Source organism: Canis lupus, chromosome 1 (assembly GCF_003254725.2).
Source record: "Canis lupus dingo isolate Sandy chromosome 1, ASM325472v2, whole genome shotgun sequence".
Lineage (NCBI taxonomy): Eukaryota > Metazoa > Chordata > Mammalia > Carnivora > Canidae > Canis > Canis lupus.
The window spans coordinates 116,509,651-116,537,338 of record NC_064243.1 but is presented as its reverse complement, the minus strand read 5'-3'; the positions used below and the strand labels follow the sequence as shown (position 1 = coordinate 116,537,338).

The window sequence follows — 27,688 nt, the reverse complement described above, 5'->3', positions numbered from 1 at the left end:
AAAAAATTGAAAGCCATGTATACCATCTTCACTTCTTATGGATTTTATTTTCAGTCTCCCCCCCCCTCTTTTACCATAGAAGTTTAATTTCTCCCCAATGAGGAAACACCATATATTTACTTTCTGGTTATCTTTAACACCTGGAATTCAGATGTAAGACCAAAACATTGTTTCTGCAAAGAGAAATCTATGGAGTAACATCATCCCAATGGATGATAATGGAAAAAAGTCATAGCCTTGTGGGCTCCAGTATCAGAGATGACTGGGAATGCAAAGGCCAGTTTGAGAAGGAAGAAATAAGTCAGGAGGGATATTTGGAGCAAGCATTAATGACTTATGAAAAAACACCAACTTTCAGCTTGCAGACATCTCTTACTCTACATCAGAGAATTTATCCTGGAAATAAACTCTAAATTCACAGAATGTGTGAAGGCCTTTATTTATGGCTCAGGACTTATGCTACAGCAAGGAATTATTGGTGAGAAACCCTATAAATGTAGGGGATATGGGAAGGTCTTTAGTAATTTTTCCTTACTGAACATCAAGAGTGCTACTCTTACTGGTGAGAAACACTATGAATGTAAGGAATGTGGACAAGCTTTTATTCGTGGCTAACATCTTATTCAACATCAGAGAATTCATTCAGATGAGAAATCCTATGGTTGTAAGGAATGCAGGAAGGCCTTTAGAGTACATTCACAACTTGGTCAACATCAGTGACTTCATACTGGTGAGAAAACCTTATCAATGTAGGGAGTGTGGGAAGGCCTTTCTTCGTGGCTGACAACTTACTGAACACCATAGAATTTATCATGGTATGAAACACTGTGAATGTAAAGAAATGTGGGAAGGCCTTTATTTGTGGTTCCCAACCTTTTCAACATCACCAGATTCATACTGGTGAGAAATCCAATGACGTGCACACTGTGGGAACGCCTTTATTTGTGCCTTACAACTTAGCATCAGCAAATTCATACTGTGAAAAAAACCTTATAAATGCAAGGAATGTGGGAAGGCCTTTAGACAGTCTGCACACCTTACTCAACATCAGAGAATTCATAATCTGACATAATTAATGTAGAAGCCCTTTACTTATCATTTATTTGCCATAGATCATTACATTTAATTCTATAGTAAAATACAGTGGATGTGGTGATTCCTTTTACCTGATACTCAGTTTATTCAGCATCAGAATTTAATACTGAAAAAATAATGAATGTAAAAGGGTTTTCTATCATGACTCAAACCTTATTGAAATTATACAGATTCATACTAGAGAATGTGGTGAATGAGAAAGGCACTCTTTGCTTTTCATGTATTATTCATGTGACACTGGGCAAATTATTTAACTTCTCTGTGCTTAAATTTACTAATTGGTAAACTGTTGGTAGTGATGATATATTTGTAATAGAGAGTTTTGATGTTTGACCATGGACGACTTCTTTTTTTGTTTTAAAGATTTTATTTATTTATTTATTTATAAGAGAGACACACACACAGAGGCAGAGACATAGGCAGAGGGAGAAGCAGGCTCCCTGCAGGGAGCCTGATGTGGGACTCAATCCCTGATCCCTACTCCAGGATCACGCCCTGAGCTGGAGGCAGACACTCAACTGCTGAGCCACCCAGGGGTCCCGACCACTGACTTCTTTTAAGCTTCATCTTCCCTACCTACTTTGGCCCCATATCTGGAAGGCTGATAAGAAAGCCTGTATGCACCTCTTCTTTTGAGCCAGTGGGAAGGAAGTTTAAATTTTGCAAATTCCAGCTTACATCCAGTTCCACCTCATTTATTATAAAAGCCACCCTATTCTTTCTGCTTTGCTCAAGCTACTGCAGACCTGCTTGTGCAGGCCCTGCTCTGCCCAGGAGTCTCTTGTGAGTAACAAACTCTCAAAATCTCTTTGTGTATACAGTGACCATGAATTAATTTGTGCAGCTGGCAGGACAATCCCTAGGCTATAACTACTACTCCTTTGAGTTCTTTCTTCTCTTACTCTTAGCTGACTAAATAGTACACACTAAATGGTGTGGGAGAGGACTCTGCTGCTTGCTGGCAAGGTTGTGCTTTGAGCTGTGCTGCTCTGCTGCATTAACTCAGTCCTCCAGAGCTTCTATTATATAGATTTAATCAACCCAAGTCAGAAGTTTTGATAATTGGTGTTTAGGGTTGGACTTACAGCATTGGGGCCCTCCTTAAAGTAGTTCTGGGTTGTTGTCTTGGCCTGGAAAATCTGTTTGTATATTAGAATTGTGTGTCTTAGTTCCATCATAAACTGTAGGTCAGAGGAATGACTCAGCCTGTGACTGCAGGTTGTGTGTCTCAGCCAGGCGTTGGCCCCAGTTTTATAGAAAAGCTCAAAGAAAAAACTGATAACCTCTTCAATATATGCATCCATCAGCTGGTTGCTTGTGAAAGAGCAGTCATTAGTGAAAAGGCAGTCCTGTGGTTTGCTGAAGTCGGTACTCTTAAGAGCAGATGGCTGACCAAGACTTTTTAAATATTTCCTCTGCTGCTGCCCATGCCTCTATCACAACAAAGATCCTGATCCTCAGGATTATATGGGAAAACACCTATGGTGTCCTCTTGGCACAGACACTTATTAACGGATCCTACTATTGAAGTAAGTCCCCATTTCAGGAGTTTCCAGGACTGTCCTCTACAACTGCAGAACCCTCACCAAAAGGCCTAGTATTGGTAACACTGTAATCTGGTCTTTTCCAATTATCTCACCTCAGTAAGACCCCCAAGGAGTTCCAGATTCTTCTGTAACAAACTTACGGAGCATCCAATCTCTTTGCCCCAACTCAGTTTCCTCAGGTGTAGGACCCTCTGCCCCATTCCCTAACCCCATTGACCTAACCCTAAGGCAACCACCCTAACCTTATAGGGATATAGCATGCCTCTGGGACCTCAGTCATCACCCACTGACAATCGACCCTGTACAACCATGGTGGTCCATTGGTCATCACATAGTGTGTTACCATTTTTAGCTTTTTTTTCATTTATAGCCTTGTTTTGGATGTTTCCAAATCATAGGGATCCCCAGAAACTTCAAGTTTCATGGAGGAACACGCTGTGTTCTTTGAGGCATTACTAGACATAAGATTAAAGGCAAAGAAGTTGGGCAGCCCGGGTGGCTCAGCGGTTTAGCACCTGCCTTCCGCCCAGGGCATGATTCTGGAGACCTGGGATCGAGTCCCACATCGGGCTCCCTGCAGGGAGCCTGCTTCTCCCTCTGCCTGTGTCTCTGCCTCTCTCTCTCTCTCTCTCTCTCTCTCTGTTCTCTTTCATGAATAAATAAATAAAATCTTAAAAAAAAAAAAGGCAAAGAAGTCCACCTTACCTTATTGGCACCATAACTTTGGCTAATTTTCCAGTGGTCATATTTCACACCTCCTTTGGATTTTCCATTATTGGGATATATGCTCTAACCAGTCTTGTGGGCCATTAGAATAAAACTAAAACTTTTAGGGACACCTGGGTGGCTCAGTAGTTGGGTATCTGCCTTCAGATCAGGGCATGATCCCAGGTCTGGGGATCTAGTCCCGCATCGGGCTCCCTGCAAGCCTGTTTCTCCCTCTATGTCTCTGCCTCTCTCTGTGTGTCTATCAGGAATAAATAAATCTTTAAAAAAAACTAAAACTTTTGCCTTAGTGTTCGCCTTCCCAAATGGGATCTTGTGAATCTGCCTCAAGCCATTAAAATGACTGATATAGCCCAATATAAATTGAAATGGGGCCTTTATGGATTGAGATCCATTGTACAAGATCTATTAAGAGAAAAAGTAATTATTCCCACTGTCTTTCCATTTTGTTTTATTGAGAATTTTTCCATCCATGCTTATCAGGGATATTGGCTTGTAATTCTCCTTTTTAGTGGGGACTTTGGTTTTGCAATCAAGGTAATGCTGGCTTAGTAGAATAAGTTTGGAAGTTTTCCTTCCATTTCTATTTTCTGGAACAGTTTGAGAAGAACAGCTATTAATTCTTCTTTAAATGTTTGGTAGAACTCCCCTGGGAAGCCATTGGGCCCTGAACTTTTGTTTGTTGGGAGATTTTTTGATTACTGATTCAGTTCTTTGCTGGTTATGGGCCTGTTCAAATTTTTGGTTTCTTCCTATAGAACCACTTAGTTTTTAAATTGATTTTCTCTATACCTCTACTTTTCTCTTAATTTCCACTCTTTATTATTTTATCTGCTTTGGGTTTAATATGCACTTTTTAAACGGTTTCTTTCTTAGATCATTGATTTTGGCAACTTTTAAAATTTTATAACAGGAATTTGAAGCTAGAAATCTCTATTTCTATTTATAATTTTATTCAGTTGCCTCTCATAAATTTTAGTAGGCCATACTTTCTTTAATGGGTCAAAAGTTTTAATTTTAACTCATGATTTCTTCTTTAACCTATGGATTCTTCAGAAATATACTATTTGTATATCAGTCATTTTGGAGATTTTTCAAATGTTTTTATTACAGATTTCTGACTTAATTATTATTTATAGTAACTATTTTTGACATCTTTGCTGTTTCTATACTCTGTTTCTGCCTCTTGCATCTGTTTCTATGAACTGATATTTTTCTGGTTTATGGCTCATGTTTTTCTGCTTCAGATATCTAATTTTTTAAAGTGTTTATTTATTCATGAGAGGCACACAGAGGCAGAGACATAGGTAGAGGGAGAAGCAGGCTCACTGCAGGGAGCCTGATGCAGGACTTGATCCCAGGACCCCAAGATCACAACCTAAGAATTTACTTGTTTATTTATTTTTTTAATCTAATATATGTGATTGAATTGGGGTGCCTGGGTGGCTCAGTCGGTTGAGCATCTGACTTGGGCTCAGGTTGTGATCTCCTGGTCCTAGGATCAACCCTCGCTTTGGGCTCCGTGCTCAGCAGGGAGTCTGCTCTTCCCCCAGCCATGCTCTCTCTTTTTCAAATAAATATTTTAGGGGATCCCTGGGTGGCTCAGCGGTTTAGTGCCTGCCTTTGGCCCAAGGCGCGATCCTGGAGTCCCAGGATCGAGTCCCGTGTCGGGCTCCCGGCATGGAGCCTGTTTCTCCCTCCTCCTGTGTCTCTGCCTCTTTCTCTCTCTCTCTCTATGTCTATCATAAATAAATAAATAAATCTTTAAAATAAATAAATAAATAAATAAATAAATAAATAAATAAATATTTTATAAAATGAAAGAAGAAAAGGCTTAGTAAACTTATGAAAAAATACATGTGATTGAATTTAATATACCATTGATTGTAATTCTACCATTAATTAATTTATTATTAATTTATATTTATTATTAATTAATAATACCATTAATTAATTTATTTAATTAAAATAAAAATCAATCAATCGGTCCCAGAGGGGGTTGGTTAAGTGTCTGCCTTTAGTTCGTGTCATAATCCCAGGGTCCTGGGATTGAGCTCCTGCATTAGCTTCCCTGCTTAGCAGGGAGCCTACTTCTACCTCTCCTCCTGGGTCATGCTCTTTCTCGCTATCTCTGTCACTCTATCGCTCTCTAATAAATAAGTAAACTCTTAAAAAAATAACTAAATCACTAATTAAACTAGGCTATGTCATTATTTGTGAAACTCAATTTCAGAGATGTTAAAATTCAAACAAATGTGCAACTCAAAATTAGAGATACGGTATTTTCCTTCTGACCATATGATGGGTCTAATTTAATCTGAGCATTTTGGTCCTTCATTAATTTTAGAAACTTCCTTTTTTATGAGGGGGAGAACATAGTCTTCTCCCTATTTTTTCTATTAACATTAAAATCTATTAAATGGATATTGTTATCCTGGAGATGTGATCCTTTGACAAACTTTGGGACTTCAGTGCCCATAACCACACATATGTGTCTAAGTGTGTACATTTTTCTGAGTAAGGGGTTATAGTGAATATGGTCTTAAATAGATATATGACCTCCAAAAAATTAAAAACTGCTGAATGTCAGATTTTATTCTACATCGTTTGGTGTCTGTACTTTCTGCTGCATTCTGGTGCTGTTTCTCTATTTTATTGTGGCTTGACTTGCCTTTTCTGCTGTGCACTTCTTCTTGCAATTCAGGCCAGCTACTGAACTTTTGTTTCAGTGATATAAATTAAAATTTATATATCTAAGTGATTCCATTTTCTAGATTTGTTAATTCCTTATATCTACTGAGGGTACTATTTAAGCATATTCTAAAATTCTGGTCTTAATCCTGTAACAATTTTTTTTTTTTTTTTTTTTTTTTATGATAGTCACCGAGAGAGAGGGAGAGAGGCAGAGACACAGGCAGAGGGAGAAGCAGGCTCCATGCACCGGGAGCCCGACGTGGGATTCGATCCCGGGTCTCCAGGATCGTGCCCTGGGCCAAAGGCAGGCGCCAAACCGCTACGCCACCCAGGGATCCCTGTAACAATTTTTTAGAAATCAGTTTGATTTCTTTGTAGTCTGATTGGAAAAATGAACTTGAAGCTGACCTGTTTTTGTGAGATACAGGGGAGAAGTATGGTTGTGGATGTGGGTGTTCCCCTTTCTTTCTAGGTCATTCCCAGCAACTGACCTGTGAATCACATCTAAGTTCCCACACCACTTGCTTTCCCCTGAACATAAACACTCTAGTCTCTAGGACATGATGTATACATTCAGTCCATATGCTGCTTTTGGCTTTATACCCTTTCCCCACCCAAATAAACACCAGTTGTTTATTATGTCTTCTTTACTATTTCTTATTCTTTAAAAAAAAAAAAAGATTTTATTTATTTATTCATGAGAGACACAGAAAGAGGGAAAGAGGCAGAGACATAGGCCGAGGGAGAAGCAGGTTCCATGCAAGGAGCTGGATGTGGGACTTGATCCCAGATCCCAGAATCATGCCCTGAGCCAAAGGCAGATGCTCAACCACTGAGCCACCCAGGAGTCCCTCTATTACTTATTCTGACAAACTTTGAGCTTGGAACACCAGGGGTGAGTCCCCTTTTGCTGTAGCACTCTTTCATGTTTTGGCTTGTAGTTTTCTTAGTTTTCTGTTCTTGTGGTTGTGTTTTATTTTTTTAAGTTTATTTCTTTAAGTAATCTCTACACCCAACATGGGGCTCAAACTTACAGCCCTGAGATCAAGAGTCACACACTCTTCTGACTGAGCTAGCCAGGTACCCTGTGTGTTTGTTTTAAATACCACATATTTAAAAATCTTTGTCCTAATGAACTGATGTGACATGTTAATATACATTAGACTTCTGTAAAACAATATCTGCAGGGACGCTTGGGTGGCTCATGGTTAAGTGCGTGCCTTCAGCCCAGGGCGTGATCCTGGAGTCCCTGGATCAAGTCCCATTGGGCTTGGGCTTCCTGCATAGAGCCTGCTTCTCCCTCTGCCTGTGTCTTTGCCCCCCCCCCCCCCCCCCAGTGTCTCTCGTGAATAAATAAATAAAATCTTAAAAAAAAAGAAAAAGAAAAAACAATAAAAAAATGAGTGAAATTATTGTATTTGCCTTTCTCTGGTTTACTTCACTTAGCATTATACTCTTTAGATCCATCTATGTCGTTGTAAATGGCAAGATTTCATTCTTTTTATTGCTGAATAATATTCCATTGTACATATATATCACATCTTTATCTGTTCATCAATCAGTGAACACTTGGGCTGCTCCCATATATTGGCTATCGTAAATGATACTGTTCAAAAGGTTCCTGATTTTTAGACTACAATATATCTATATAACAATTCCTACTTTATGGAATTTAAAAAATATATATTAGGTTTTGAATTTCTTTTATTTTTTTTTTTAATTTTTATTTATTTATGATAGTCACACAGAGAGAGAGAGAGGCAGAGACATAGGCAGAGGGAGAAGCAGGCTCCATGCACCGGGAGCCCGATGTGGGATTCGATCCCGGGTCTCCAGGATCGCGCCCTGGGCAAAAGGAAGGCGCCAAACCACTGCGCCACCCAGGGATCCCTAGGTTTTGAATTTCTTACATGCTTTTTGAACATTTAGCAAAGAATTGTGATTCTTCAGTTAATCATATAAACCATCCTTTTATTTCAAAAAAATCCAACTGGGACACACCATAGAATAATGGCCCAAAACGTTCACGTCCTAATCCCCAGAACCTCACAGGCAGAGAGACTCTGTAGATGTGATTAAGTTAAGGATTTTGGGGTAATCTCCCGGTGGCTCAGCAGTTTAGCGCTGCCTTCAGCCCAGGGTGTGATCCTGGAGACGCAGGATCGAGTCCCATGTTGGGCTCCCTGCATGGAGCCTGCTTCTCTCTCTGCCTGTGTCTCTGCCTCTCTCTCTCTCTTTCTGTGTCTCTCATGAATAAATAAATAAAATCTTAAAAAAAAAAAGTTAAGGATTTTAATGTGGGGAAATTATCCTAGGTTATCCAGGTAGGCCCAAAGGATTCTTAGAAAGAGGAAGGCAAGAGAGTCAGAGGAGATGTGATAATGGAAGCATGGTAGAGAGATTTCAAGATGCTATGCTGCTGGCATTGAAGAAGGAGGAAGGGTCATGAGCCAGAGAATGAAGGCAACCATAAAAACCTAGAAAAGAGAAGGAAATAGATTGTTCCCTACTACTTCCAGAAAGAACATAGCCTTTGATTTTAGCATGGCAAGACCTACTTTGGATATACCTACTATATTACCTATTACAGTACGTGAATAATCATTAAGATACTTTGCTGGGAAATACAGTACTGGTTAGCTTTGACTATGAAGAAATAGATGAAAGCACCTGACCAAAAGTTCCACTGAACAAAAAAGACTGGTCATCTTTGGGTAGATGTGTAATACTAAAAGTGAATATGAAGGTAAACATCCTATTGCCTTATTGAAATAGGGGACAAAGAGGAGCAGCCATAGGAGGGAATGGTCAACAGTGTAGAGGTACCTTTATACTTAAGGGTAAAGACAATAGAAGACCACAGTCACCTTTTCTATTTGTACATTTAACTGTGTTTGTTTGGATCAACCTCATTTCCATCTGAAAGGAAAGTGATGCCAGAAAACATGTATTTAATCACTGCAGGAAAAAGATGAGCCAGTTATAATGGAAGATGTGAGAGATTATAGGCAATGAGCCGCACATAGTAACTACTGCATGATTACTTTAAAGAGTATTTTAATAAGCATCAAAATAACTTCCTCAATGTAATCTTTGTATTATCTACCTTTATCCTTATTTTTCTTTCTTAAATCTAGTGGTTAAGTTATTCTATAGTTAAACAATTATGTATCCTCAGCCAGCCGTCCATCTATCTATCTATCTATCTATCTATCTATCTATCTATCTATCTTTCTTTCTTTCTTTCTCTCTCTCTCTTTTCTTTCTTTCTTTCTTTCTTTCTTTCTTTCTTTCTTTCTTTCTTTTTCTTTTTCTTTCTTTTTTAAAGATTTTATTTTATTTTATTTTATTTTTAAAGATTTTATTTTTAAGTAATCTCTAAACTCAATGTGGGGCTCGAACTCACAACCTGGAGATCAAGAACTGCATGTTCCACTAACTGAGCCAGCTAGCCACCCCACCCCTTGTTTCTTAGTTGTGAATAAAGTGGAATTAGATTTAATCATAGTAAGTTTGAGGTTACAGAAATCAACGAAAATAAGTGGAGGGGCACCTAACAGGCTCAGTCATTTAAGCATCAACTCTTGATTTTGGCTCAGGTCTTGATCTCAAGGTCCTGAGTTTGGGGCCTCTCATTGGGCTCCACTCTGGGCCTGGAGCCTAAATGAAAAAATAAATAAATAAGAAAGAAAGAAAAACAAAATAAATGGATTAACAAATTAGGAAAGTAATGAATATGTAATGGAAATACATATAAGATCAAAGCAAATAAGTTCAAAGTGAAATAAGATTAAAGCAAAAGATACTAGAATAGAGAATAATGGACTTGGAATTAGGTAGGTTCTGATCATACAGCTTTTCTGAAGAAATGACTTTTAATCTTGAATCCTGGAGAATGAGAGGGAGCCCAGTCCTACAAAGAGCTGTATCAGAGGGTCACAGAGATGAAACACCTTATGGGAAATTCCAAGAAGTAGGAAATGATGTATCATGATTTAGAGCCTTAAAGGGATTTGTAAGGTTAAAAGGATACTGGCTTGAGATAAGCTCAGTGCTGAGTGCAGAACTTGATGTAGGGATCGATTTCACAACTCTGAGATCATGACCTGAGCCAAAATCAAGAGTCAGACGTTTAACTGACTGAGGCACCCTGGCACCCCTACAGTTTTACTTTTTTACAGTTTATATCACTTATCTCCTCACTGGAATGGGAGAACAACATTTGTTTGTTTTCTCGTTCTTTTTCTTTTCAGGTTTGGAGGCCAGGTGTGATACAAAGACATTATCTCCAGAAGAGAACATTTTTGAAATAAACTTATACAAACAGAAGATAAAGAAGTAAAATGCCTGATATTGAAGGTTCCATTATCTAAAGTAGCAGAAGAACAAAATCAAGATTGAGAAACAAGAGCCTCAAGAAGATTTCAGCCAATTGAAAATCATCCATGAATATATATCTACTCACAGAAATATTATGAATGTAAGGAATGTAGAAATATCTTTAATTAGGGCTCAGACCTAATCAAACATTAGAGAATTCACACTGGTGAGAAGACTTATACATCTAAGGAATGTGGGAAGGCCTTTAGGCTTCAGGGACAACTCAACATCTGAAAATTTATAAATATCTAGAATGTGGGAAGGCTTTCAGTTTTGGCAGAGATCTTAGAATACTGGTGAGAAATCCTATGAATGAAAGACTTTTAGTTTGGGCAGGTATGTAAGAGTCCACCAAAAAAATACTGGCAAAAAACCCTATGAGTGTAAGGAATGTTGGAAGGCCTTTAGAATACATTAGCATCTTACTCAACATCAAAAACTCATAGAACTGTGAAACCCTATAAAAGTAAAGAATGTAGGAAAGCTTTTAGTTTTGTCAAAGACCTTAAAATATACCAGAATACTCATTTTGGTGGGAAACCCTATAAATGTCAGGACTGTGGGAAGACCTTCAGTTCTTTGAGATACTTTAGAGTATACCAGAAAATTCGTATTTATGAAAAGCCCTATGAATGTAAGGAATGTGAAAAATCATTTATATTGCATGAACAGCTTAGTTGACATAAAAAATTCATAAAGATGAGAAATCTTATGAATGTAAGGAATGTAGAAAAGCCTTTAGATTGCATTCACACCTTAAAAGTCATCACAGTATTCATACTGGTAAGAAGCCCTAGGAATGTAAGAAATGTGGCAGGCCTTTAGACAGAATTCAACTTAACCAACATCAGAGCATACACACTAAAGAGAAACCCTACAAATAAATGTAAGGAATGTGAGAATGCCTGTAGATGGAGTTCAACATTTAATCAACATCAAAAATGCATACTAAGGAGAAATTCTGAATTGAAAGTATATGGAAAGGCCTTTCAATTTCATCAAATTCTTACAGAGCATCAGATATTTCACAATGCTAAGAAACCAGTCCTATGAAGTGAGGAGTGATGTGAGAAGGCCTTTAGATAAAATGAACATCAGTGAATATAAAGAGAAACTCTGAATGTAAAGAATGTGGGCATGCCTTTAGATTTTGTTTATACCTTATTGAGCATCAGAGAATTTATAATGGTGAAAAACTCTCAAAAGGTAAGAAATGTATGAAGCCCAATATTCTGCCACTATCAAATCTGAGAACTCATAGCCTTACGGAGTTATTATAAAAGTGTTTTTTTTTTTAATTTTTATTTATTTGTGATAGTCACAGAGAGAGAGAGAGAGAGAGAGAGAGAGAGAGAGAGAGAGGCACAGGCACAGGCAGAGGGAGAAGCAGGCTCCATGCACCGGGAGCCCGACGTGGGATTCGATCCCAGGTCTCCAGGATCGCGCCCTGGGCCAAAGGCAGGCACCAAACCGCTGTGCCACCCAGGGATCCCTAAAAGTGTTTTAAAAAAACAGTACTTTTTCTTTTACTCCACTCTTCATAGAATATCAATACTAGGGGAAAATGTTTAGGAAACCCTTTTCTGGGGGGGTCATTCTTACAACTTATTTGGCATAAAAGATTTCATACCAGGTGTCTTAATCTATTGAATATATAAGACTTCTAAAATCACTCAGTTCCTGTTGAATGTTAGCAGATTCACACAGAATTTCTTACTCTATTGGTTGTACAACTGAAGGAAAGCCTTTAGTCACAGCACATACTTAGCCTATCATCATCTTCAAGATATTCAACAATATACTTATTAGCTTTGTGCCTCAGTTGTAAAATGGTGAAGTTAATACCTATCTAACAGTGTTTTTGTAAGGATTAATACTTGTAAACCCTTGGGTTTTTGTTTTTTTTTTAAGATTTTATTTATTTATTCAACACAAAGAAAGAGGCAGAGACATAGGGAGAGGCAGGTTCCCTGTGAGGAGCCCGATTCAGGACTTGATCCCAGGACCACAGGATCACGACCTGAGCCAAAGGCAGATGCCCAACCACTGAGTTACCCAGGTGCCCCTACCTGTAAACCCTTGCAAGATTATTTGGCAACTAAAGATTAGCTACTGTTCTTCTAGTGATAATAGTATAACTGTTAGTGAATTCTTATGAAAGAATCTATATTGGTAGTCAACTTAGCATCCAATCACCACCCATCTACTATTGAACTTCACATAGCTGATTCTGAATAAATTATCATAGAATATAAGGAATATGGGGGTGCCTGGCTGGCTCAGTCAGGAGAGAACACAGCTCTTGATCTTGGGGTCATGAATTCAAGCCCCACATTGGGTGTAGAGATTACCAAATAAACCAAAAAAATAAAGAACATGTGAGACAACTTCATTACTAAGTTGCATCAGGAAATTAGTGCTGGAATATTCTGGAATTAGTGTAAATATATATTGAGAATATAGCTAGTTGCTGAAGAAGTAGAAAAGGGTATGATGCAGTTTGCAGTTACATCCAAATATCAGGTATTCTGTAATATACCCTATCTTCTTAGAATTCAACATTTCCTAGAAATTATCAAAGGAGATCCCTGGGTGGCTCAGCGGTTTAGTGCCTGCATTCAGCCCGGGGCGTGATCCTGGAGTCCCGGGATCGAGTTCTGCATCGTGCTTCCTGCATGGAGCCTGCTTCTCCCTCTGCCTGTGTCTCTGCCTTTCTCTCAGTCTGTGTCTCTCATGAATAAATAAATAAAATCTTTTAAAAAAATTATCAAAAGGGTAAGAGAGAGAAAACCTTCCCACTAAACTTCTCCATCCTGTCATTATGAAAACTTCTAAACATTCAAGAAAATTGAAAAGGAGAATGAACATGCATTTACCAACTCTCACCCAGTTTAAAAGCTAACAGTTTTTCATATTTGCTTTATCTTCCTATAAATAAACATAATATAATCACACCTTCTAAAATATGTCATGTGATGCATGTTCGAATTTTCCCAGTTGTCTCAAGATTGACTTTAATAGCTATTTTTCTTTTTATCTAGAATCAACTCTAGCTTCATAAATTACATTTAGTTGATAATGTCTCTCTTTTTTTTTTTTTTAAATATAGAGAAACATATTCGGGTTTCTTTTTTTTTTTTAATTTTTTTTTTAAAATTTATTTATGATAGTCACACAGAGAGAGAGGCAGAGACACAGGCAGAGGGAGAAGCAGGCTCCATGCACCGGGAGCCCAACGTGGGATTTGATCCAGGGTCTCCCGGATCACGCCCCGGGCCAAAGGCAGGCGCCAAACCGCTGCGCCACCCAGGGATCCCGATAATGTCTCTTTTGGTCTAGTTTAGTTCTCTACCTTTATTTATGGAAGGCTTTTTCTTCTTAGAGGCCATGCAGTTGTCTTGTGGGGTGTTTCATATTTTGGATTGTTGTGCTTGTTTCCTAATATTATCCTTTAACTTATTCTGCCATCTACATTGGAAATTAAGTAGAGAGAAGATTGGGTTTGGGTTAAATAATTTTGCAAAAATATTTCATAAATGATATTAAATATTTTATATTGTCATATATCAAGAGGCACATATTGATACCATGAGGCTAAATTTGATCATATGGTTAAAGTGATGACTGTCAAATTTCTCATTTTATTTCTTAAAAAATATATTTTATTTATTTGAGAGAGAGAAAAGAGAGAGCATGAGTGGGGAGGAGAGGGAGAATCAGGCTCCTCATGAGCAGGGAGCCCAACATGGGGCTCGCTCTCAGAGCCGTGGATCATGACCTGAGCCAAAGGCAGACGCTTAACCAACTGAGCCACTCAGGTTCCCCAAAATTTCTCATTTTCAAGGTCCTTTTATATCCTTACAATTAGAAAGTAATCTGTGAAGTGATTCTAACCTCTTCTTGGAGATATATATTTTGTTTGATTCAAAGGGAAGACCAGAGTTGGAATAGGATACCATTCAGATAAGAGTGATAATGAGTTGCTATAAATCAAAACCTATAGGTGATCATTCATTTTTGGAAAGTCATCTTGTGGGAAATTAGTACTCTTTAATAAATGCAGAGAATGAAGATCTAGGGCCATAATTTTGGTTTGCTTAACAGTCACCATCTAACAATTGATTACTGCTCCACATAATTACACTTATAATCCTAGTTCTAATACAGTGTCTGTCACATAGTGGAGAGTTGATAAGCTGTCAAAGCAATCCAAACTTAAGAAACTATGAAAAGAATAGATTAACCTAAATCCAGCAGAAGGAAACCATTTATACAGTTAGAATTTAATGAAGAAGAATAAAACACATTTCATTTATTTTCTTTGGGGAAAAAAACACCAAACTAAACTACTTATAAATTTGATCAATGTAAAGATGAGAACTACAATGGCATTAATAAGGTGGCATACATATATTTATGGAGACTTTAAAATTTTTTTAAATCTATTTATTATTTTTCTTTTTAAATATTTTACTTATTTATTCATGAGAGACACACAGAGAGAGAGGCAGAGACACAGGCAGAGAGAGAAGCAGGCTCCATGCAGGGAGCCCAAGGTGGGACTCGAAACCGGGACTCCAGGATCATGAGCTGAGCCGAAGGCATATGCTCAACCACTGAGCCACCCAGGCATCCCTATGGAGACTTTTTAACGTGTTTTTATATATGTGTATGTATATATATTTATATAAAAAATATATTTGAAAAATTATATAATTATATAAATAATATGGTAGTATATTTGAATAAATTGTATATAATATATAGTTTTTTTTCAAATTGACTCAAAGTAGAAATTGCCCTGGTCTAATAAATGTGGTGGGAAAATGAAAATTTGGTTCAAAATCTCTTTAAATATTTTAAAAAATATTTAAATGAGTCACCAGATAAAATTACAGAGAAAATCTGTAAAAGAATTTTATAAGCTAATTCTAGAAGGCTACCAGTCTGAAATAATACTGGATGAGGATTGTTTCCAAAAAAAAATCTAGATTAATTTATGAATATGAATAAAAATACTCTAAGGAAGACATTAGCAATGAAATGAAGTATTGAGGAAATCATGATTTGAGAGCCAGAATTTTGTTTGCCTATCAGTCACCATTTAAAAATTTATATAATTTATATGATTGCACTCTATTTACAAAAAAGAAAGAGGCTAAAAGGATGATAAGAAGAAAAGACTTCTACATTCAACATGAAGTGTAAAATAGTAATTCAGGTATACTATGGATCATTTATTATATATATTATAATTCCCTGAAAAATTACTAAGGATTATAATCAGAGAAATAGTAAAAAAACAAAACAGATAAATTAAAACAATAATAAAATATAATCAAATGAAACTAAAGAAGGCAAGAAAGGGAGAGAGGAATTAAAAATAGGGGGAAGAAGTGCTCCTGGGTAGTTTAGACGGTTAAGTGTGCCTTTGGCTCAGGTCCTAATACCAGGGTCCTGAGGTCAAATCTGCATTGGGCTCTATGCTCATCCCTCTCTCTCTCTGCCCTTTCTTCACCCCTCCCCCTCGTGTTCTCTGTTGCTTGCTCTGCTCTCTCAGAGAGAGAGCAAATAAATAAATTATTATTTATTATTTAAATAAATAAAAAACCTTCAAAGAAATGGCGAAGGGGGGGGGGGAGAAACAAAAGAGCTAAAACCAAATTTATAATATATAAACTAAATGTAAATAGTTTAAAATCAATCATTAAAAGATCATCAGATCGGATTTTTTAAAACTCCAACTATATGCTGTGTATAATAAACTGGTTTTAATATAATGATATAGGTAGATGAAAAGTAAAAGGATGGAAAATGATAGGCATACAAATATTAACCAAAGATTGAGTGACTAGGGGCACCTGGGTGGCTCACTGGTTGAGCGGCTGCCTTTGGCTCAGATTGTGCCCTCAGGTTCCCCTCAGGGAGCTTGCCTCTCCCTCTGCCTGTGTCTCATGAATAAATAAGATCTTAAAAAAAAAAAAAAGATTGAGTGGCTATAAAGTACAGATAAAATATACTTCAAAAAGAATGAAAATGCCAAGATAAAGGGATATTCTATAATAATAAACAGAGAAAACTCACCCAGAAGATCTAATCATAATACATGTGTATATACTTAACAATATGCTTTAAAATACATGAAGCAAAAGCAAAAGTTTTCTACTTCAAAGTAGAAAACTCAATAGTAAAAAATGGGCAAAGGACCTGAATAAACACCTTTCCGAAGAAGACATACAGATAGCCAACATGTACATGAAAAGGTACTCAACATTACTAATCATCAGGAAAATGCAAATCAAAATCACTATTAGATATCGCCACATAACGGTTAGAATAGTATTATCAAAAAGGCAAGACTTAACAAGTGTTGGTGAGGATATGGAGAAAGAGATTCCTTGTACACCATTGGTGGGAATGTAAATTAGTACAGCCACTATGGAAAACAGTAGGGAAATTCATTAAAAAAGTAAAGAATAGTATTATATGATCCAGCAGTTTCATTTCAGGTTATATATCCAAAGAAAATAGAATCAGGATCTCAAAGAGATATCTGCACTGCCATGTTCATTGCAGCATTAGTCACAATAGCCAAGATACGGTAACAATCTAAGTATCCATCAATAGATGAATGGATCAAGATGATGTGGTGTATGTATATAATCATAAGTATAATGGAGTAGTATTTAGCCATGAGAAAGAAAGAAATCCTACTATTTGTGACATGGATGGTCCTTAAGTGCATTATGCAAGTAAAATAAGAAAGATGAATACTGTACGATTGCACTTATATGTAGAAGCTAAAAAAGTCAAACTCAGAAATAGTAAAAATGGTTGTTGCCAGAATCCTAGGGATGGGAAAAGTGGGAAGATACTGGTCAAAGGATACAAACTTCTAGTTATAAGTTCTGGGTATCTAATGTACAGCATGATGACTATAGTTAATATTGAATTATGTAATTGATAGTTGCTAAGAAAGTAACTGTTTTCACCACAAAAAGATAATTAATTATATGGAATGATGGAGGTGTTATCTAACCCTTTGTGGTAATCATTCACAATATATACATGTATCAAATAATTACATTGTGCACCTTAACTCACACAATGTTATATGTCAGTTATACCTTGGTAAAGGTAGAGGATATATATGTGTATATATAAAATAAATGCACAAAGCAAAACCTGATAAACTGAAAGAAGTAGATAAATCCACACTTAATGTAGGAGACTTCAACATTTATCTCTTACCTATTGGATAGATCAGCAGACAAGAAATCAAGGTACAGAAGAATTCTATGCCCCCTAAACAACATCTATAGATTGACAGCAGAGTATGTGTTCTTTTCAGTTGCATGTGGAATATTCACCAAGATAAATTATATTCTGAGTCATAAATGACTACATAAATGTAAAAGAACTGAAATCATGTCAAGCATTTTCTTTACCAAAATGGAATTAGAAAAAAAATAACAAAGATATTTGGCAAAAAAAAAAAAAAAAAAAAAGATATTTGGCAAGTCCACAAATACTTGGAAATTGAAAACTGACATATAATCAACCCATGAGCCAAACAAGTCTCAAATGAAATTAGAGAATATTTTCAACTGAACAAAAGTGGAAATACAGTATATTAATTTACAAGAGATAGCCACAGCAGTAGCAAGAGGGAAATTTTTAGCAACCAAATGGGTTGGTATCAGAGTAAGTGTAATATAAAGTCAAGATCTTCACCATCACTCAGGCTAACTAGGTCGTTCTTTTCTATGGTAAATATGAAAGGCAAATGAAGGCACTAAAGAGGCTTTTCTACCTCTCTCAGCCAGAGAGGTATAAAAAGGAGGGTGGAAAGGTGCCAGAACTCCCACATGCACATAATATGAGGACTCCTTCACCCTGTCAATGGAGGCTGAGAAACCTGTATTTCTATCTTCCATCTGCTATAACAAGATGGCATATCCCCTTCCCATGTAAGTGGAGTCAGAGAATGCCAGCTTAAGGTTTAAATGAGATCTAGAATCTCAGCATAATACACAAAATGCTCACATTTCAAAGGACAATCCATCAACATAACAAGAACCAGGAAAATCTAAACTGAATGAAAAAAGAGATTACGGAAATGACAAAGATGTTAGAATTATCTCATAAACACATAAAACTTCATAAAAATGCCTGAGACAAATATGCTTGAAACAAGAAAAAGCCTCAGCAAAGAAACATGAAGTCCAGAGAAGAAAAAAGATTTATAAAAAAGAAATGAAGGAAAATTAACTGAAAAGTGTGATAATGGAAATAAACCCAATAGATATGCTAACAACATAAATGGAGGAGACACAGGAAGGAATCAGAACAATAGAAATTATCCAATCTAAACAACAGGAAATAGACTGAAAAAAGTGAAAAACAACTCAGGAACCTCTGAGACTAGACACAAGATCTAACATTCCTAACACTGAAGTCTCAGAAGGAAAAAAATAAGAGGACTGAAGAGTATTCAAATAAATGACTGAAAATGTCCCCAATTTGCCAAAAAAAAAAAAAAAGTCATAAATTCAAGATGCTGAGTGACAAGCCACCCCTTCCCGACAACATCAACATCATGTCACATCATGGGCAAACCTTTTTTTTTCTTTTTTAAAGATTTTATCTATCTATTCATGAGACACACAAAGGGAGAGACAGAGGCAGAGGGAGAAGCAGGCTCCATACAGGGAGCCTGACGCAGAACTCGATCTCAGGACCCCAGGATCACACCCTGAGCCAAAGGCAGACGCTCAACCGCTGAGCTACCCTATGGTCAAACTTCTAAAAACTAAGGACAAAATAAAAATCTTGAAAGCAAGGGGGAGCCTGGGTGGCTCAGTGGTTGAGCATCTGTCTTGGGCTTGGATCATGATCCTGGGGTCTTGGGATGGAGTCCTGTATTAGGCTCCCTGCAGGAAGCCTGCTTCTCCCTCTGCCTATTCTCTACCTCTTTCTATGTCTCTCATGAATAAATAAGATCTTTATTTTTTTTTAATTTTTTTTTTTTATTTATGATAGTCACACAGAGAGAGAGAGAGAGAGGCAGAGACACAGGCAGAGGGAGAAGCAGGCTCCATGCACCGGGAGCCCGACGTGGGATTCGATCCCGGGTCTCCAGGATCGCGCCCAGGGCCAAAGGCAGGCGCCAAACCACTGCACCACCCAGGGATCCCTAAATAAGATCTTTAAAATAATTATTGAAAGCAAGAAAAACACCGCTTTACATTTAGAGGAGGAAATTCAAACAAAAGCAGATTTCTCATGAGAAACCTAGAGGCCAGAAGTACATTTTAAAGCACTGAAAGAATTCCAAATCTTACATTCAGCCAAAACCAAAAACATATATATACATATATACATGCATCTCATTCAAGAATAAAGGGAACCAATATTATCAGTCATTAATAAAATACAAATCAAACCCACGAGATACCACTTTACAATTACTGAGATGGCTATAATTAAAGAAAAAAAAAAAGGAAAATAATAAGTGATGGCAAGGATGTGGAAAAACCCTTGTGGTGAAGCTGCTATAGAAAACATTATGGCAGGGATGCCTGGGTGGCTCAGTGGTTGAGTGTCTGTCTGCCTTTGGCTCAGGTTGTCATCCCTGGGTCCTGGGATCCAGTCCCACATCAGGTGGGGAGCCTGCTTCTCTCTCTGCCTATGTCTCTGCCTCTCTGTGTCTCTCATGAATAAATAAATAAATAAAATCTTAAAAAAAAAAAAGAATGCTATAAAAAAAAACCCATTATGGCAGTTCCTCAAAAAAATTAAATATATAATTATCACACACCAATTCCAAATGAATTGAAAGTAGGGAACTGGACCAGATATTTGTATACCAGTGTTCACAGCAGCATTATTTACAATAACTAAAAAGTAGAAGTTGGAGCAGCCTGGGTGGCTCAGTGGTTTAGCGCCGCCTTCAGCTCAGGGTGTGATCCTGGAGATGGAGGATCAAGTCCCACGTCGGGCTCCCTGCATGGAGCCTGCTTCTCCCTCTGCCTGTGTCTCTGCATCTCTCTCTCTCTCTGTCTTTCATGAACAAATAAATAAAATCTTTAAAAAAATAAAAAGTAGAAGTAACCCAAATGTCCATTATTGGATGAATGGAAAAATAAAATGTAGTATGAACATGAAATAGAAATGTGTTATTTGGCCTTTAGTAGGAATTAAGTTCTGACACATGCAACAACATGGATGAAGCTTGAAGATATGCTAGGTGAAAGAAGGCAGACACAAAGGGACAAATATATAATTCCATAATATGAGGTACCTGGAATAGTTAAGTTCATAGAGACAGAAAGTAGACTAGTAGTTACCACTGGCTTGGAGGAAGTGGTAATAGGGAGTTAAAGTTTGATGGGTACCAAGTTTCAGTTAGGAATGATAAATATTGGGGATGGATAGTGGTGATGGTTGCAAAATAGTGTGAATGTACTTAATGCCACTGAATTATACTCTTAAAAATTAAGTGGTAAATTTTACATTAAGTATATTTTGCCACAATTAAAACATTTAGAAATATGCTATCTCCAAGAAATGCACTTCAGATACAAAGATACAGGCAAGTTGAAAGTAATAGAAAGGATATATCATGCAAACAGTAATCAAAGAAAACCAGGAATAGCTATATTAATATAAAGTGGTCTTCAGACCAAGGAAAATTACTAGGGACAGGGAAATTATATAATTTTAAAGTGCTCAATTTAAAAGTCTTCAAATTAAAGTGCATATATTAAAAAAGAGGAAAATTCTCAAATTATTAATCTAGCTTCCCAAAACAGGCCCTAGCAAAGAAAACCAAAATAATGGAAAACAAACAGAAAAAAGAACAAATCAAGGTAAGAACAGAAATCAATAAAATTGAAAACACAAAACAATAGGAAAAATCATCAAGATAATAAAGAGCTGGTTCTTTGGGAAAATCAATAAAATTCACAAACCTCTGGAAAGACCACCACCACCAACAAAAACCCCACAAGACACAGATTACTGATACCCATATGAAATAGGGGATATCACTACTTTGCAGACATGAAAAGGATAATAAGGGAATATTACGAACAATTCTACACATATAAATTTGACAACTTAGATGAAATGAAAACGTACTTGAATCACAACTACCGCAACACACTCAGTATGAAATAATGTGAATAGCCAAAATACTATTAAGGAAATTTAATCTATATAATGTATTTTCCAAAAAGAAACCTCTAGGGTCAGTTAATTTCATTTGAGAATTTTACCAAATTTTTAAAGAACACAATCTCTTTCAGAAAATAAAATACTAGTATTACCTTGACACCGAAGACAATATAAAAGAAGTAATACACAATCCACCATACGTTATGAATACAGACACAAAAAAATCCTTAAAAAAAAACATTAACAAAGATAATTCAATAATATGTAAAAAGAATTTTACATGGCCAAGTGGGGTTTATTCCAGGGATTCAATGCTAGCTCAATATTTGGAAATCAATCAAAGTAATCTACCATTTCAACTAACTAAAGAAGGAAAAATGTCAACACAATGAAATCAACTGATACAGAACAAACATTTGAACAACTTCAACTTTGATTCATGATAAAACCTCAGAGTAACAGGAATAGAGGGAAAATTCTTCAAACTGATAAAAAAGTATCTACAAAAAAACTTACAGCTAATATTATACTTAATGCTGTAATACTAAATCGTTTTTCTTGAAGATCAAGAAGCAAGAATTTCTGTTCTAACTATTCTTGACGTAATCTAAGTTTTTGCAGATGCAAGAGGGGAAAAAATGCAATAAAAGGCTTATAGAGGGATCCCTGGGTGGCACAGCGGTTTAGCACCTGTCCTTGGCCCAGGGCGCGATCCTGGAGATCCGGGATCGAATCCCACGTCGGGCTCTCGGTGCATGGAGCCTGCTTCTCCCTCTGCCTGTGTCTCTGCCTCTCTCTCTCACTGTGTGTGCCTATCATAAATAAATTTAAAAAAAATTTTTTTTAAAAGGCTTATAGAGGGATCCCTGGGTGGCGCAGCGGTTTGGCGCCTGCCTTTGGTCCAGAGCGCGATCCTGGAGACCCGGGATCGAATCCCACATCGGGGTCCCGGTGCATGGAGCCTGCTTCTCCCTCTGCCTATGTCTCTGCCTCTCTCTCTCTCTCTGTGTGACTATCATAAATAAATAAATAAAAATTAAAAAAAAAAGGCTTATAGATAGTAAGTAAAAGTGTTATTATCTATGTAGAAAAACTCAACGAGTCATTAAATTTCTAGAACCAATGACTGAGTTCAGAAAAGTCACAAAGCATAATACAAACATACAATAATCAGTTGCATTTCTATATATTATCAAGGGACACACGGACACGAAATTAAAAAATATATACTATTTATAATCACTCAAAAATACATGGTGTAAAACAAAGCACATATAGGACTTTTATGCTGAAAATTATGCATACTTATGAAAGAAATAAAAGACCAAAATATATATAAACACCAGTGTGTTCATGGATAGGAAGGACAAGCACAGTAAAGATGTCAGTTTACTCCAAATTGATATACAGGTTTAAATGCAATTCCTATCCAAATCCCAGAAGAATTTTTGTAAATGTGTTATTGCTGCTGTAACAAATGACTTAAAACCCAAATTTATTATTTTATAGTTTTATATATTAGAAGTCCAACATGAGTCTCAATGGGCTAAAAGCAAACTGAGGGTAGTTTGCACTCCTTTATGACCTTTTGGAGGCTCAGGTGGAAACTTCTAGCTTTTCCTCCATCTTCCTCCTCTTTATAATTATTCCTCCTCCTCCTCCTCCTCCTCCTCCTCTCCTTCTTTCTTCTTCTCCTTTTCTTTTCTTCTTCTTCTTTCTTCTTTCCAGCTTCTAGATGGCTCATAGCCATCTTGGTCTTCATCTTCCAAGCAGGCAACAAGAAGTAGAGTCCTCAAAATGCATCATTCTGACTTCCTCTTCAGTCTCTCTTTTCCATCTTTAAAAAGATCTCTGTGATTACATCATACCCATGTGAATAATCCAGAATGATGTATTTAAATCATTGGTTAGCAACCTTGATTTCATCTGCAATCTTAAATCTCCTTGCTATGTGACCTGGAAATTCACAAGTTCCAGGAATTAACATGTGGATATATTTGTGAGGTCATATCTTTGTCTATCATAGTAAATATAAACCAGGTTATTCTTTCTTTTAAGATCAGATTATTCTGGGGGATCCCTGGGTGGTTCAGTGGTTTAGCGCCTGCCTTCAGCCCAGGGAGTGATCCTGGAGTCCCAGGATTGAGTCCCACATCAGGCTCCCTGCACGGAGCCTGCTTCTCCCTCTGCCTGTGTCTCTGCCTCTCTCTCTGTGTCTCTTACGAATAAATAAAATCTTAAAAAAAAATCAGATTATTCCAAACTTTATATAAAAAAAAATCCTCTAAGTCTTACACATTATAACTCAATAATATCATATATGATCACAATCACATAACACAGATTGACTCAAAATGAATTGCAGACTTAAACATATAAAACTATAAAACTTGCAAGAAAAAACAAAGAAAAAACTGGGGGAATTCAGAGCTAGGCAAGGAGATGTTAGAGTTGATACCAAAAGCATAATTCATAAGAGAAATTTGATAAATTAGTCTCATCAAAATTAAAATCTTTTGCTATGTGAAAGACTTTGCTAAGAGGACGAGAAGACAACCTACCCTCTAAAGGAAAATCTTTGTAAATCATATATTTCATGAAGTAATAATATCTCATATATATAAGGAACTCTCAAAACTCAACAGTAAAGATTCCCACATAACCCAATTAGAAAACAGACAAAATAAACAGACATTCCACCAAAGTAACTATATGGATGGTGAATAAACACACAAAAAGTCCTGGTCCCAACAAAGTTCAAAATCCAGTGGACCAAATTCCATTAGTTTTCAAGGCCTGATAGAAATCCCCTCCACTATGTCCTGAGACTCTACCCTCCAGGTTGGATCTCTCTGCCTTTAAGGTCCATGGCTCTACGGTCTTTCTTCCTCTTTTCTTGAAGGGTAACACATGCTTATGTTGAGTATCAGCCTATTTCCTGCCTGTAGAATTTTGGAAATCTGATAGCCTTCTGTTATTTCATCCTGTTTCTGTTTGTGTCAGTCCAAGCTAGCAGTGTTTCTGCTGATAAGAAATTTGCAAAGACACTGTGGGGTGTGGGCCTCCTCTGTTTGTCACAGGAATCCACACAATCAGACAAGAGGGAGGACAAACTGCCCACACTGGAAAGAAAAGAAAGGAAAGATAGGAAAGAAAGGAAGAAAGAATGTGAAAAAAAGAAAGAAAGAAAGAAAGAAAGAAAGAGAAGAAAGAGAAAGAAAGAAAGAAAGAAAGAAAGAAAGAAAGAAAGAAAGAAAAAAAGAAGAAAGAGAAAAAAGAGAAAGAAAGAAAGAAAGAAAAAAGAAAGAAAGAAAGAAAGAAAGAAAGAAAGAAAGAAAGAAAGAAGAAAGAAAGAAAGAAAGAAAGAAAGAAAAAAGAAAAAGAAAGAGAAAGAAAGAAGACATCACTCTTGGGCAACCATCTCTATTCATTTCTATTGAGATGGTTGATTGGATCCATGCGTCACATACCTAATCTCTTCAGCTAAGGTTATCCAGGTACATCCTCTCTCTAGAGCAAGCTTTCTCCAGCAAATATCCTAATTTCAACATCCTTTGCAGTTTGGCTAGGATGAGAATTTTCCCCAAATAATCAGACCTTGGTTCCTTTTTGCATAGTACTTCCTTCTTCAATTTTTCTTTTCTTTCATATTTTACTATAAGCGGTAAGAATACATCAGTTTCTGCCTTCAACAATTACCTTGGAAATTTCTTTAGCCAAGTATTCAAATTTATCACTTATAAGTTTGCTTTTCACACAGCTAAAAAACACAATTCAGCCAAGTTTTCTGCCACTATGTAATACAAATCATCTTTCCACTAGTTTCCAGTACTAGTTTTCTCATTTCCTTTTGAGCTCTCACCAGAAGTACTATTAAATGTTAATATTTGTAATAACATTCTGTTCATGAGGATGTATGTATCCTATAAGAAAATAGCTTTCTTAACCTTACTTTTTTCTTCCTGAGCCTACACCTTACATCCTTCAGCCTTACAGTCTATTGAAAGCAATCTAGAGGGCAGCCTGGGTGGCTCAGGGGTTTAGCGCCACCTTCAGCCCAGGGCCTGATCCTGGAGACCTGGGATTGAGTCCCATGTCGGGCTTCCTGAATGGAGCCTGCTTCTCCCTCTTCCTGTGTCTCTGCCTCTGTGTGTGTGTGTATGTGTGTGTGTGTGTGTGTCTCATGAATAAATAAAATCTTTAAAGCAATCTAGGGTTTTCTATCATGTGGCTTAAAATTCTTCCAGCCTCTATTCACTACCCAAACCCACTTCCTTATTTTTAGGTGTTTTAGTAAAGCCCCATTTCCTGGTACCAAAATCTGTATTAATGTCCTGGAGCTGCCATAAAAATCACCACAAATTTGGTGGTTAAAACAAGAAAACTGTAGTGTATTTATAAAATTAAATTGAGTGGACTTGATTTTAAATGGAAAAGTTAAACATTATAAATTTAAAGAGAAAAATCATATAGAAAACTTCACATCAGCCATTTCTTTGAATTTTGGCAGGGACACTTCAAGTAGGGTAAGTTTTTATGACCAAACATTTGCATAATATCTTTTTTGCCCCTTCCCTCTTCAGCCAACTGAGATACATTACATTGCTGAGACTTGAATGAGGAGGGCTTACTATAGGATTGGCAATCAAGGAAATAATGTGAAATATAGGTTTAGGATATTTGGTTTGTCCTAGGATACCAAAGGAGTCTGGGACTGGCCTACCTGTTTTTAAAGTTTTCATTACAATGAATACTGTTGCAATGTGTCTCTTCTAATAACATCCCATTCCATCCCCTCCTATAAGTGATATATAGTTTGGTGGGCGTATGAATTAATTATGATAGGAGAATAGAAATTGGGGAGATCTTGGGAAATAGCTAAGAGCATAAATATGTAGAGATTCTCAATGATTACTATAAAAATACTTTTTTATACTTAAAAAAAAAAGATTTTACTTATTTATTCATGAAAGACACAGAGAAAGAGAGAGGCAGGCAGAGATACAGGGAGAGGGAGAAGCAGGCTTCATTCAAGGAGCCCAATGTGGGACTCGATCCCAGGACTCCAGGATCATGCCCTGGGCCGAAGGCAGGGGCTAAAACTGCTGAGCCACCCAAGGATCCCCCCCCCCTTTTTTTTGAAGATCTTACTTATAAAAATACTTTTGATTTGTTTATATAACCTCCTATATTGGAAGTTCTCTTAGGTGAAAAAACAACCTAGTCATCTGTGAGTTTATAACTGTACTTTTAAGTTTAGCTGTTTAAAACACTGTCCATTAGTCCAGATTTTCTAGTACCTTATACACAAGATGTATAAAACATAAATACTATGTATATGTGTAACAGTAAGTATGCTTACTTACACACAATGCTCTATTGCAAACAAAACAAGACTATTTCATGATATAATCAGTAAATCAGGAGGCAGGATAGCACACGGAGGGATGCCAGATAATTTCTATTTTTTTGAAATGTATAGGAGAAGAAACATAGGAGAGTAGACTATCCAAGAAAAAGTGACCTACACATTCCCAACATCTTTGGTTGGTTGAGGTTAGAACAGATTGTTATAACACACCTCCCCACTCACTACATACACAGGCTTGCACCCTCAATTGTGAATATAATTGTCAGTTGCCATTGTTAGCATATACTATTTACTTATATAGATATAGGTTTATTCAAATGAAACTTACTAGATTCTCATAGTTATGAATATAGACTCTGTAATCTTACCTATTTATTTTATTCTAGTATGTTCAAACTGCCGACATGCAAACAAACAAACAAACAAACAAACACAACCCAACACCTAGAAAACCCTCAAATCCCTCTAAGCATAGATAATTATTACTAAAGGCTAAATTTCATAATATTCTGGTCAGACAAGGCATATTTTCTATGACCCTCTCAAGTCTGAATTTTTATCATGTCTGATTTTTCCTTATCCCTCACATTTTTTTTTTCCTTCCAAATTATCTGCAAGCCCTGGACAAGCATGTTTCCATTTATTATCCACTGGCAATTGCTATCCCCTTCTGTAAGACAGAGGACCTAAATTATAT

The 27,688-nt window shown here is 36.8% G+C and overlaps 1 long non-coding RNA gene across 2 annotated transcripts in view; it reads left to right on the top strand.

Annotated features, from left to right (window-relative positions):
* The window catches only part of LOC118351829 (uncharacterized), a 54,036-nt gene extending 29,225 nt beyond the window's left edge, over window positions 1-24,811 (top strand). Inside the window, exons 4-5 of one of the 2 annotated variants that reach the window (XR_004807970.2) lie at window positions 10,316-10,542; window positions 24,701-24,811. This is a non-coding gene — a long non-coding RNA (uncharacterized LOC118351829). Of the gene's footprint in view, window positions 1-10,315; window positions 20,175-24,700 lie in introns of those variants that run through there. The other variant, XR_004807969.2, reaches the window with a different exon arrangement.
* Window positions 24,812-27,688: the final 2,877 nt, after the last annotated feature.